The following is an 11,760-nucleotide window of genomic DNA, read 5'->3' on the forward strand; positions in this document are numbered from 1 at the left end:
CTCTTGCCACTCCTTATTCCATAATCCATCGATTCTTTACCCAAAACTTGAAAACTTCACAACACAAAACTTAACAGAAAACTCGTAAGCTCTGTTAGTATAAGAAAATAAATCACCACTTCAATTTACTGTAATGAACTCATTATTTATTTATATTGGTGTTAAACCTACTGTATTCCAACTTTTCTATGGTTTATAAACTCTATTACTAGCCATAGATTCATCAAAATAAGCAATCAACACACGAAAAACTGAATCTGTCAAAAACAGAACAGTCTGTAGTAATCTGGATCAAACGTATACTTCTGGAACTCATAAAATTATCAAATAAATTGCTGGACGTGAGTAATTTATCTATTAATCATCTTCAAAAATAATTAACTAAATATCACTCTCCAATAAAAAAAGGCAGCAGTTCCCGTGAGCGCTAAAGTTTCTGTTTTTTTACATCATGATCGCAAAGACTTTCCCCAAGTCTTCCAAAAGGTTCTACTTGGACAAACACTAATTTAAAGAATAAAACCACATATAAACAGAGTCTAGATGAATTATTTATTACTAAACATTAGAAAAAAGCAAGGAACAAAAATAAAGTTGGGTTGCCTCCCAACAAGCGCTATCGTTTAACGCCCCTAGCTAGGCATGATGGTTTCAATGATGCTCACATAAAAGATAAGAATTGTAACATAAAGAGGGCATCATGAAGGATATGACTAGCACATTTAAGCCTAACCCACTTCCTATGCATAGAGATTTTGTGAGCGAACAACTTATGGGAACAATAATCAACTAGCACAGGAAGGCAAAACAAGCATAACTTCAAAATTTTAAGCACATAGAGAGGAAACTTGATATTATTGCAATTCCTACAAGCATATATTCCTACCTCATAATAATTTTCAGGAGCATCATGAATGAATTCAACAATATAACCAGCACCGAAAGCATTCTTTTCATGATCTACAAGCATAGAAATTTTATTACTCTCCACACAAGCAAAATTCTTCTCATGAATAATAGTGGGAGCAAACTCAACAAAATAATTATCATGTGAGGCATAATCCAATTGAAAACTAAAATCATGATAACAAGTTTCATGGATATCATTATTCTTTATAGCATACAAGTCATCACAATAATCATCATAGATAGCAACTTTGTTCTCATAATCAATTGGAACCTCTTCCGGTATAGTGGATTCATCACAAAATAAAGTCATGACCTCTCCAAATCCACTTTCATCAATATAATCATCATAAATAGGAGACATGCTTTCATCATAATAAATTTGTTCATCAAAACTCAGGGGACAAACAATACCATCTTCATCAAACATAGCTTCCCCAAGCTTGTGGCTTTGCATATTATTAGCATCATGGATATTCAAGGAATTCGTACTAACAACATTGCAATCATGCTCATCATTCAAATATTTAGTGCCAAACATTTTAATGCATTATTCTTCTAACACTTTGGCACAATTTTCCTTTCCATCATACTCACGAAATATATTGAAAAGATGAAGCATATGAGGCAAACTCAATTCCATAATTTTTTGTAGTTTTCTTTTATAAACTAAACTAGTGCTAAAACAAGAAACAAAAAGATTTGATTGCAAGATCTAAAGATATACCTTCAAGCGCTAACCTCCCCGGCAACGGTGCCAGAAAAGATCTTGATGTCTACAACACAACCTTCTTCTTGTAGACATTGTTGGGCCTCCAAGTGCAGAGGTTTGTAGACAGTAGCAAATTTCCCTCAAGTGGATGACCTAAGGTTTATAAATCCGTAGGAGGCGTAGGATGAAGATGGTCTCTCTCAAGCAACCCTGCAACCAAATAACAAAGAGTCTCTTGTGTCCCCAACACACCCAATACAATGGTAAATTGTATAGGTGCACTAGTTCGGCGAAGAGATGGTGATACAAGTGGTATATGGATGGTAGATAATAGTTTTTGTAATCTGAAAATATAAAAACAGCAAGGTAACGGATGATAAAAGTGAGCGTGAATGGTATTGCAATGCTAGGAAACAAGGCCTAGGGTTCATACTTTCACTAGTGCAAGTTCCCTCAACAATAATAACATAATTGAATCATATAACTATCCCTCAAAATGCAACAAAGAGTCACTCCAAAGACACGAATAGCGGAGAACAAGCGAAGAGATTATGGTAGGGTACAAAACCACCTCAAAGTTATTCTTTCCAATCAATCCGTTGGGCTATTCCTATAAGTGTCACAAACAGCCCTAGAGTTCGTACTAGAATAACACCTTAAGAAACAAATCAACCAAAACCCTAATGTCACCTAGATACTCCAATGTCACCTCAAGTATCCGTGGGTATGATTATACGATATGCATCAGACAATCTCAGATTCATCTATTCAACCAACACATAGAACCTCAAAGAGTGCCAAAAGTTTCTACCGGAGAGTCAAGAAGGAAACGTGTGCCAACCCCTTTGCATAAGTTCATGGGCGGAACCCGCAAGTTGATCACCAAAACATACATCAAGTGAATCACATGATATCCCATTGTCACCACAGATACGCACGGCAAGACATACATCAAGTGTTCTCAAATCTTTAAAGACTCAATCCGATAAGATTACTTTAAGGGGAATTCTCAATCCATTACAAGAGAGTAGAGGGGGGAGTAAACATCATAAGATCCAACTATAATAGCAAAGCTCGCGATACATCAAGATCGTATCACCTCAAGAACACGAGAGAGAGAGAGAGATCAAACACATAGCTACTGGTACATACCCTCAGCCCCGAGGGTGAACTACTCCCTCCTCGTCATGGAGAGCGCCGGGATGATGAAGATGGCCACCGGAGAGGGATTGCCCCCTCCGGAAGGGTGCCGGAATGGGTCTAGATTGGCTTTCGGTGGCTACGGAGGCTTCGGGCGGTGGAACTCCCGATCTATTGTGCTCCCCGATTGTTTTAGGGTATATGGAGATATATAGGCGGAAGAAGTACGTCAGGGGGGGCACAAGGGGCCCACGAGGGTGGAGGGCGCGCCCGCCCCCTGGGCGCGCCCCCTGCCTCGTGGCTTCCTCGTTCATCCCCTGACGTGTACTCCAAGTCTTCTGGGCTTCTTCTGATCCAAAAATAAGTTCTGTGAAGTTTCAGGTCAATTGGACTCCATTTGATTTTCCTTTTCTGCGATATTCTAAAACAAGGAAAAAACAAAAACTGGCACTAGGCTCTGTGTTAATAGGTTAGTCCCAAAATCATAAAAAATAGCATATAAATGCATATAAAACATCCAAAGTTGATAATATAATAGCATGGAACAATCAAAAATTATAGATACGTTGGAGACGTATCAGCCTCCTTCGTCAAGAAGAGGGATATCAAGGCGCTCCGGGAGGCCGGATATGTGGCCAAGGAGATCGCTCACCGACTCCCGGCCAAGGGACAGATCGTCCCTACTCGAGAGCCCCACGAGAGGGTTGTGTTTCTTACACATTTCGTCCGCGGGCTGGGCTTACCTCTTCACCCCTTTGTCCGTGGTCTAATGTTTTACTACGGGTTAGACTTCCATGACCTAGCCCCCAACTTCATCCTCAACATCACGGCATTCATTGTCGTGTGCGAGGACTTTCTCCGCATCCCGCCTCATTTCGGCCTATGGCTGAAGACCTTCAATGTGAAGCCGTTGGTGAGCGGCCAACAAGCAGAGTGCGGAGGCGCCATGGTGGGCAAGATGCCCAATGTTACCTGGCCCGAAGGCTCATTCGCGGAGACGGTGAAAGGGTGGCAATCGGGGTGGTTCTATATCACCAAGCCGCGTGACAGCAACTGGGTGGTGGCCCACGAATTCTGATCCGGAATCCCGATGCGGCTCACCTCCTGGCAAGAGAGGGGCCTAACCTGGGGTCCCTTGGACGAGCTGACTGGGCTCCAAACGTGCGTCCAAAACATGCTAGATAGGAAGATCAAGCTTGTCAACATGGTCCAGGTCATGCTCATTCGTCGGGTCCTTCCGTGCCAACGCCGGACTTGCTATCTATGGGAGTACGATCCGGCCAAGCACCAGACGCTACTAGAGTTTCTTCGGCACGATGCACGAAGAAATCTGGAAAGTGCTTTTCAAGGCCGGCGAGACGCCACCGCCCACGACCGAAGATCGCGGGCTTAGCTTAAACCGTCAGGCTAACCCGGTAAGTTATTTTAATGTTTTCAAGGCGTACCCTTTACTAGCGTATTTTGAGAAAAAACCTAAGCTTTTCCTACCCGTGTTTTCAGGCCTGGATCAAGATAGCTGAGGAGATTAACTGTCCGGCTCCGCTGCCCGAAGACCAAGAATTCCCATTACTGACAAAAATGCTCTTTCCAGCACCTTATGAGGTGCCAGAGAAGACGGCCAAGAAAGCGGCCAAAGGGGCCAAGAAGGGCCCTCGCCAAAAGGGCGCTCCGGACGTGATGTCTGAAGACGAGACTTCCTCTTCGTCCGCTGACGATGACGACGAAGAGGAAGAAGAAAGCGACTCCTCACCTGAAGTGGGGAGGATGAAGAGAGCGCCCCCCACAAATCCAGAGGCGAAAGCGCCTAAGAGGGTTAGAGGCTCCCTCGCGGATAACTCCATGTGGGATGTTGATAGCAGTCCAGAGCGACCTCGCCGGACCAAGCCTCGGGCCGCCTCATAAGTACCAGAATCCGAAAACGTCTAGCCTTCCCGGTTTGTAATATTGATATACCTTAAACCTTGTTATTGCAGTCCAACACGCGATGGCTCCCTGCGATCCTCGACAGAGGGGTTGCTAGACTCAAAGGAGATGGCTAGCATGTCTCCACCACCTGCTCATTCCGTCTCTCCCAAGGGTGAAGACGAGGTGGTGTCGCAAAAGACCTTCCCCGACTAGGGGGGGCTTCCGGAGATCGTTGGGGTGGCGCCCCAGGACGATTCCTCAATCGCCGGACACATGGTGGAAAAAGCCCCTATGGGGACTGCTGACGGGGGCTGAGTTCCCTTCGGACCTGAGCCAGATACCATTCCGGATATCTATGCGGCTCCGGAGTCCAGCGAACAGCATTCCCCAAAAGGAGGGAATGTCCCTGTTCCGCCGGTGACCTCTATCCAACCAGAGGCACCGGATAACCTGCTGGATGCGCTACGAGGCGCCTCTATTGTGGATGAACACCGCTCCCTTATGGGCACGATAATAGAGAAGGTCCAGTTCATAAAAAGCGGATTGACCAAAGCCTGCACTAGTCTTCTATTGGGCTTTGAGGTAAGTAAGGCATTTGTAGGAAGAATATCACAATATAGACAGTAGCCCCTGATGCTCTGTTTGGTGTTCGGAGAGAAAAAGCCGAACAGAGGATCGAGAAGAAATATTGCAGGAGTCTAACATAAGTTGTATGTGTGAATAAGCAGGTATCGCTGCAGGCTGCCACCGCTCATGCTGCAGAGGTCTCCGGACTGAAGCGGAAACTGGAGCGGGCCGAGGAAGAGCTCGGCCTCATAAAGAAGCAGCTGGAAGATAGCCAAGGTATGTAGTAACCTGCGGGGTGCCTTTTAAGAAAAAATGAATAGTCCATCCGGATTGAGTTTTCATGAACTTTATTAGGGGCCAGGACCGAGATGGCAGCCCTCAAGAAGGCATTGGCCGAGGCCGAGGACAAAGCGACCAAGGAACGCGCCGCACGTGAGAAGCACGAGGCGCAGGTTGGCGAGGCGCAACAACAGCTCCACGGCGCGATCAAGAGATTTGAGTCCTTGGAGCGTGATTGTAAGGCGCAAGAGCCCGAACTAGCGAAGGCCCGCCAGAGCGCATAGGATGCATGAGCCGAAGCCCAGAACACCCTCCAGGAAATTCAGGTAGCCAAGGAGATTGCGACGGGTAATTCTTTCACCCTGCAAAGCAAGTATGTTGAAGAAACATTCCTTGTACTTATCCGAATTTGGGTTTTCCAGGGGCATTTACGGATCTGCCGCTCAGTATATCAAATGCCGCCGAGCATTATAGAGCCAAAGAAGGGATGTCTATAGAGAAGCTATTCTGGTCCCAATATCTTGGACCCGAACATCTGTTGCCCTTGAGCGACCAGCTAAAGCAGTTGGTCGAGCTGCACAGATCGGCAGAGCTAGCCATGAAGGACCTGATAGTCTGGCTGTGGCTTGCCGAGCCTATACCTAGAAGCTACTTCAGACTTGTTAACCGGCTTGTAAGTGCCTGTCCGCAGCTCGAAGCCGTGAAGCGGTCGGTCTGTATTGAAGGTGCGCGTATGGCATTTGCCCGCGTCAAGACGGATAGGGCAAAGCTGGATGCCAAGAAGCTGATGACCGAGGGGCCGCCGGAGGGCAAGGAGCATCATTGACCCGAGCTCTATTTTGATGGCGTCCTGGAGGGGTCCCGCCTTGTGGCGGATCAATGTTCGAAGGATGTTATATTCCCATGAGAACATTTGAATTATCCTGTCCTGTAATATGGAACAATGATGTTATGTATTGTAATGCTTGTGATTTACATTTTACCTCTTGTGCAGCCGTTTATGAAATTTGAGGGTTGACCAGTCGTCGGCTTCTGTCCCCACGTAGATAGTACAGGGGTGTTCGGGATAAATATAAACACTCTTTACTCCACATTCCGGTCCTTAAAGGAGGTGTTTAGTGCAACGAACAAGGCAATCAGACTATGCGGCCTTTACTGCCCTCACTTAGCCATAGGAGTTTGACAATTAAGAAATTTGGCGAAGCCCCTGGTATTCAGAAGGCCGAACTAGGGGCGTTATACACGCCTAATCGGAGGAACCGATTCTTCGCAAGAAGCGGAAAAAATCTCTAATGGTTTGGAACCTCTCGAACAGCTGACCAGCTCTCGCCGCATCATGACAGTCAGTTTTCGGCTTTCTCTACTGAGGTGCTCGTCCGGAAGAACCAGGACACAATCGCAGTAGTTCTCCCTTTACTACCCTAGCCGATATAGCGGAATGTAAGTTAGTAAGAACAGGAGCCAGGCAACCCAACTATTGACCAAAGACATGATTCAGAGCCGATGCATATAATGCTTTAAGTTCGGGGTGCCGAACTATATTGGAAAAGTGTTCAGACTTTTATTGCCGTAATGCGGGGTGTAATGAAGCCCCTGGCGCAGTAATACGTACCATGGTGTATGTGTGCAATAAGTAATTTATACAAAGGTGAGGAAACAGGAAAATCAAGTAATAAGCTGACGCCACCATTTATTCACCATTGTGATGTAATTAGTACGTCGAGGCGTACTTTGTGCAAGTAATGCGATAAGCAAGTAAAGCTATTTAACATGCCGCAACCAAGGGCGAGCTGTGTGCGGGTATGAAAAACAAGTATGGCAATCGTTTAATAGAGACCACCTGGGGATTCCCTTGTATGCCAGAGCTCCTTGTCTCCTTGGTGTGTTTTGCAAACGGGTCGTCCGCATAGACCTCGAAAAGAGAAAAAAACCGTAATAAAAAGAAAAAATAAAGGCGTGCGAATCCCAGGGTCGGTCAAGCCGTGCTGTGGATCGCGAGCGAGTTATGCCTCCGTCAGTACCCATGGGTTTTGAGTGCGTAGTTATGTACGCGCGGTACGGATGCCATTTCCTCATCGGGGCTGGGACAGAGGTCGAATTTACTAATTCAGCTCTTGACGAACCAAGCTGCCCTGTTGCAGTGTAGTCCAGACCTTCTTAACGATGTCCAAGGGCTCGGCGGCCGGATTATGGTGCCGCTTGAGAAGGCCACTCTGTACTTCTGCTGCTAGGGATGCGGTATGCTCCTCTGTACGGAGGGAACGTTTCGTGTTTCCATTTACTATAATGACGCCGCGTGGACCGCGAATCTTGAGCTTGAGATAAGCATAATGTGGCACCGCATTGAATCTGGCAAACGTGGTTCGTCCGAGCAGTGCGTGGTAGCCGCTGCGGAAGGGGACGATATCAAAGATTAGCTCTTCGCTTCGAAAGTTATCCGGGGAACCGAAGACCACCTCCAGCGTGATCGAGCCCGTACAATGGGCCTGTACGCCTGGTATAACTCCTTTAAAGGTAATTATCATGGGCTTGATTCGTGAGGGAATAATGCCCATTTTGCGTAATGTATCCTGATAGAGCAGGTTGAGGCTGCTACCACCGTCCATTAGGACTCATGTCATGTGAAATCCATCGATCATTGGGTCGAGTACCAATGCGGCCGAACCACCATGACGAATGCTAGTTAGATGATCATGACGATCAAAGGTGATCAGGAATGATGACCATGGGTTGAATTTTGGGGCGACCGGCTGTAACGCCCCGAGACCGATGTGCCAGGTGTCTTCCAGTTATTCGCTGTTGTTGCCTTGTCATTGCTTGCGTGTCATGCATTGCATATCATGTCATCATGTGCATTTCATTTGCATACATGTTCGTCTCATGCATCCGAGCATTTTCCCCATTGTCCGTTTTGCAATCCAGCGCTCCTATGTCACCCGGTGTCCCTTTCTACCTCTTTTCGTGTGCTGGTGTTAAATGTTTTTGGATTGGACCGAGACTTTCCATGTGGCCTTGGTTTACTACCAGTAGACCGCCTGTCAAGTTTCGTGCCATTTGGACTTCGTTTGATACTCCAACGGTTAACCGAGGGACCGAAAAGGCCTCGTGTGTGTTGCAGCCCAACACCCTTCCAAAGTGGCCCAAATCCCACCTAAACCCCCTCCATCATCTCGGTCGTTCGATCACGATCGCGTGGCCGAAAACTGCACCTCATTTGGACTCTCCTAGCTCCCTCTACCTATAAATATGTGCACCCCGTCCAAATCTCGGGTCCCGAAACCCTAAAAATTCCCCTCCGCGCGCCGGACATGTCCGTCCCGGACCGGACGTAATCGCGCCGCCGTCCGCCGCCATTTAGCGCCCACCACATGGCCGCTCCCGCGTCGCTTCGTCCGGCCACCGCCTCGCCTGCCGTCGTCAGCACGCCCGCGCCGCCCCGTCCTCACCGGCGCCGCGCCCACCCCTCCTATGGTCGGGTCCCTCTGCCCCAGCCCCGGATCCGGCGAGCTCCTCCTCTGCCCGGAGCTCTCGCCGCCGCCCCTGCCTTCTTCGGCGCGGATCCGACGAGATCCGCCGCCGCCTCGGTTCGTGCGCTGCCCAAACCCTAGATCTGGGCGAGGTCTATTTCTTCTAAGTCCCTGTTTTCCCCTAATCTTTTTGCATTTTTCCGCATGTCATAACACTCTCATCATAGCTCCGTTTCGCGCGTGTAGCATATCAAAATGTTTGCCTCGACGAGTACATCATTTCATCTCATTGCATCATTTTCATTTGAGCTCATCTTGATGCCCGAAATGTCGTTGGAAGAGGGCTATGTGAGTATTTTGTCAGATCTGTTTCAGTAAATGACATTTTGCCATTTTTGCCATGATTAATGTGTCCATGCTATGATCCTGAGCTCTACATGTGTTTTTTTATATGCCATGCCATCTTTACAGGGGTGCTTTCCATGTATTTTTGTGATATTTGTGGTGACTAGCACAAGCTTGCAAAGTAGCGTAATCGGTAATGCTGATTTCAGAGACTTAGAATTTCACGTCCTTGTCCTGATTTTGTTGTTATGCCATATGTTCATGTTGTTTCCTAGTTATCCGTGCCTCTTTTGAGGATTATTAGTAAGGATGTTTTGTTAATGTTGTGGTGCTCTATCCATCCATGTCTTTGTTTGCATTTATGGAGCACCCTAGCTTGAGTCAATCGAGCTCTACTTTTGTTATTAAGTGAATCCTGGCAGATTGTTGACATGTTTAGCGATTTTGCCGAGGTTGTTGCTATTGATCCGTGCATGCTATGATGTTGTTCTTGCCATGTATAGCTTCTATGCCATGTCTTATTGATGGGTGTATGCTTAGTTTTTCATGACATGCTCTGTAGTGAGTGCATCGAGCTCGTAAACATGCCTACTTGTTAACTGATTTGCATGCTCCAGTTTTTCACTAAGTCTGAGATCTGTTTATGTTTTTGCCATGTTCACATGCTTGAAATTGTATTTTCCGATCCCTTTTGGCTCAAGGTCACTAAGGGACTTTTGTTAAGTGCTTTGAGTAGCTTCATGCCATGCCTTGCTTTGCCATGATATGTTCCTGTAGCATGTAGTTTTCATGCTCTAAAGATTGCTACCTGATGATAAATTCCAGACTTGTGTTAATTTCACTAAGTCTGTAACCTGTTACCGTTTGCATTTTTGCCATGCTTGTTTGAACAAGTTATTGGATGAATTAGCTGTAGCTCAGTGTTCATCTTTTGTCAAGATTCTTGAGTGGATCCCTGCCATGTATTTTGTTGTCATGTTTGAGTGCTGTAGTATATTTATTTTGATGCATTTAGATGGTCACTTGCTGATTATCGCAGACCGGTGCCATATTTGTTTTGCTTGCCATTTCCAAACCGTGCATCCGATTCCGGTGATCTTTATATCGATTTCAACCGAAATCACCTCAACTTTCCAGTGGAACTCTTGGATTTCCATGTTGAGGCCAGGTTCAATCCTTCCTTTCCAAATCATGCATGTGCACCGCATATCGCATCCCGCATATCATACCATGTTCATGTGTGGTTTGTTTACTATGTTGTGAGCTTCTTTCCGGTGTTGCTTCTTCGGGTTGGTTCCGGTAACGTCGCGTTTGTGAGGACCTGTTCGTCTACGTCCGTTTGTCTTCTTCATGGACTCGTTCTTCTTCCTTGCGGGATTTCAGGCAAGATGACCATACCCTCAAAATCACTTCTATCTTTGCTTGCTTAGTTTCTCGCTCTTTTGCTATGCCTATGCTACGATACCTACCACTTGCTTATCATGCCTCCCATATTGTGGAACCAAGCCTCTAACCCACCTTATCCTAGCAAACCGTTGTTTGGCTATGTTACCGCTTTGCTCAGCCCCTCTTATAGCGTTGTTAGTTGCAGGTGAAGATTGAAGTTTGTTCCTTGTTGGAACATGGAGATGTTGTTCCTTGTTGGAACATGTTTACTTGTTGGGATATCACAATATCTCTTATTTAATTAATGCATCTATATACTTGGTAAAGGGTGGAAGGCTCGGCCTTATGCCTAGTGTTTTGTTCCACTCTTGCCGCCCTAGTTTCCGTCATATCGGTGTTATGTTCCCGGATTTTGCGTTCCTTACGCGGTTGGGAACCCCTTAACAGTTTGCTTTGAATAAAACTCCTCCAGCAAGGCCCAACCTTGGTTTTACCATTCTCCACCTAGCCTCTTTTTCCCTTGGGTTAGGCCAACCCAAGGGTCATCTTTATTTCAAACCCCCGGGCCAGTGCTTGTCTAAGTGTTGGCCCAACCCAGAGCACTGTGCGGGGCCGTCCCTTGGCAACTTGGGTTACGTTGGCTCCCGTACGCTTAGCTTATCCGGTGTGCCCTGAGAATGAGATATGTGCAGCTCCTATCGGGATTGTTGGCACAGCGGGTGGTCTTGCTGGACTTGTTTTACCATTGTCGAGGATGTCTTGTAACTGGGATTCCGAGTCTGATCGGGTCTTCCCGCTAGAAGGAATATCCTTCGTTGACCGTGAGAGCTTGTGATGGGCTAAGTTGGGACACCCCTGCAGGGATTTGAACTTTCGAAAGCCGTGCCCGCGGTTATGGGCAGATGGGAATTTGTTAATGTCCGGTTGTAGAAAACCTAAAGATTATCTTAATTAAAATGCATCAACCGCGTGTGTAACTGTGATGGTCTCTTCTCGGCGGAGTCTGGGAAGTGAACACGGTGTTGGAGTTATGCTTGACGTAGATTGTTCTAG

Source organism: Triticum urartu, chromosome 5, assembly GCF_003073215.2.
Source record: "Triticum urartu cultivar G1812 chromosome 5, Tu2.1, whole genome shotgun sequence".
Classification (NCBI taxonomy): Eukaryota; Viridiplantae; Streptophyta; class Magnoliopsida; order Poales; family Poaceae; genus Triticum; species Triticum urartu.